The sequence below is a fragment of the Abramis brama genome (genome assembly GCF_963993115.1).
Source record: "Abramis brama genome assembly, chromosome: 2".
NCBI lineage: Eukaryota > Metazoa > Chordata > Actinopteri > Cypriniformes > Leuciscidae > Abramis > Abramis brama.
In genome coordinates, this window is record NC_139964.1 from 11,260,237 (window position 1) to 11,262,826 (window position 2,590).

The following is a 2,590-nucleotide window of genomic DNA, read 5'->3' on the forward strand; positions in this document are numbered from 1 at the left end:
GACTGAAGCTGTCAATCACTTCAGTTGCAGTGTGATTGTCTACAATGCTTTCACAGTCTTCAGACTACAGAGCGTGAACATTAATAGGTTGGCGGTATCGCGGTATTTTTTTATCAGTGTAAAAGAAACTCATAAATACTCTGTTGACTTTGATTTTCCATAGGAGTTTCATACATCAATCGATTCTGTTAAATGTGTATTATTTTTGTGTATACTCACAATAAAAACAAAGTGTTGTGCTTTTTGCCAAATAAAGAAAAATAAACACAAAGCGAGTTCTGCCTTCTCTATGCCAGTGAAGTCCATTCTGAAACGCGTCCGAAAATGAACAATAACTCAGCGAATACTCAGTCAGACAGGCATACAGACACACAGGCATGAAGCTTGAATTCTCTTCTTTTAAATGAAGTAATTTATATAAAAAACAAATATTCTCATCTTGTGAAATCTGTATTAAAAAAAGAGTGATTCCAGTCAAGCTCATTACAGCTGATTCAAATGTAATGTGACTCCGCCCACGGAGAGCGCGCACTATTCAAACGCAAATGATTGAGGCAATCCACGCAAACCTGTGAACGCCCCCATATCAGCTCGAGAAAACACAAGTTTATTCAGATCATTACTTGTTTACACCGTCTAGCAGCGCTGTGAGGAATAATAATAATGGAAAATGTACCTCAGAAGTGCGGGTATATCGAGGAGCGAGCTGAGGAATACTGTAGTAGGGGAGAGTGGGGTAAAGTGAGACATTTTTTACATTTATTCCCCTCTAAGCGAGCTAAAATGATATATCAGTCAAATTTACACATTTCCCATTAATTCAGGATGTTTCCTAGAAATTATTAGAATGTATTCAGGATAAAGGGCAGTGAAGATATGATTGTTTTTTAAAAAGTGGTCTTGTGTCTCACTTTACCCCAGCTTAGGGGTAAACTGAGACACACCAGAGAAATCAAGGGGGTAAAGTGAACCAGCTGGGGGTAAACTGATCCACTTACTTTTTCCACTCTGAAACTTCCATAACAACACATGTTGTAACAGTTAGAATCCTGACAGCTAGCTTGACAACCACACATTCCAGAACTAATGTCGGACTAGTAACAGAATCATGGGGATTGGTCAATTAAGCACATTTTTTTTGATGACCCATCGGTGCGCATCCAAGTGAAGGTGCAACACCCTTGACGTGCTAAGGGTGAATGGCACACTGGAGGATATTGAAAAAAATAAAAGAACTATGTCCAAAATATTGTGATACATTTGGAAGCTCAATGCAGTCAGACGTCCCCTGGCCAGCCCAAGGAGGGTGGCCCATCCTGGGCCAGATTCGGATTTGTCCGCCACCGCTGGAGCTCTGTCTGGAGCAAAGTCGGTTCTAAAACGGACCTTTGGGTCTTTGTGGAGGAGGGTCAATGCTCCGCTTGGACAAGGAACACGGACCAGAGAACCGTGATGGTCAGACCTGGTGTGGAAACCGCCTGACCCAGCCCAGAGAAAGTGCACTTTGTGCGGGCGAGACTTCCAGTAAATAGGGTCTGGTTTGGACACCCAGTCTCACGGTGCCAGGGCGTGCATACCGGTGAACGTGCACCGTCCTGGGTGAGCTAGGGGTGAAAGACATACTGGAGGATATTCCTCGTAAAAATGTCCAAAAATATCTTGTATTTGAAGAAGAGCTCCATGCTCGCAGACCTCCTGGGCCAGCCCCAGGTAGGGTGGGTCATCTCCGGTCAAAGTCAGATCCGTACACCTGCTGGCGCTCCTGCTGAAGCAACGATGGTCCAAACACGGACTCTCGGGGTGTTGTAGAGGAGGGAGACGACACTCATCGGACAAGATAATGGAAAACAGGCGCCTCAGGGTTGGAAGACAGGCTCCTTCGGGCCGTCAAGTCAGGGTGCCCGATCGATTGGTGCTTCGGATGCGCCTGGGGACGGCCCCTGCCCGGTCGAGGGTCAGCTTGCTCCTCCCTGATTTGCACGTCGACACGAGACCTCGGGAGACTCAGATGGCCCGCCTGAAACGGATGTCCGCAAAGGTGGCGGTGACCGCGGGCGGGTGGGGAATGGGGGGGGCTAGCTGGGGCCCCCCTGGCACGCCTTAAGAGCCGAACTTCGCCCTGCGAGAGCATCCCCCCACTTTGAAAGCACCCTTCCCAGTTACGGCCTCGATCCAGATGCCTCCCGCCCCTGCCCCCGGTGGATGGTTCCTCACACACCCTATGAGTGACCGTGTCGTCTCGAGCCCAGGCCCGAGTGGAGCGAGACCCATGTGTAGGGAGCCTGCGCATCGCGGTTCACCGCCCGGAGCTTCTCGGTTGATCCCAAAGTAAAACGTATGCTTGTCGAACGGTCGGTCTGGGTAAACGGCGAAGCGACTCCAGGGGCTTGAGACACCCCTACAGAAAAAGCGGTGGAGGAAGGTCCTCCTCCGAAAACAAAAATGGACAGTGTCCATGTGGTTGCAGATGGACGAGATTCCCATGCTGACTTTACTCCCAAGCAGGCTCCCAGGGAGAGTGTCAGTGACCTCTGTCCTAAAACGGACCTTGGGGGTTTTGTCGAGGAGGGGACAAACGCTCCATTCGGAC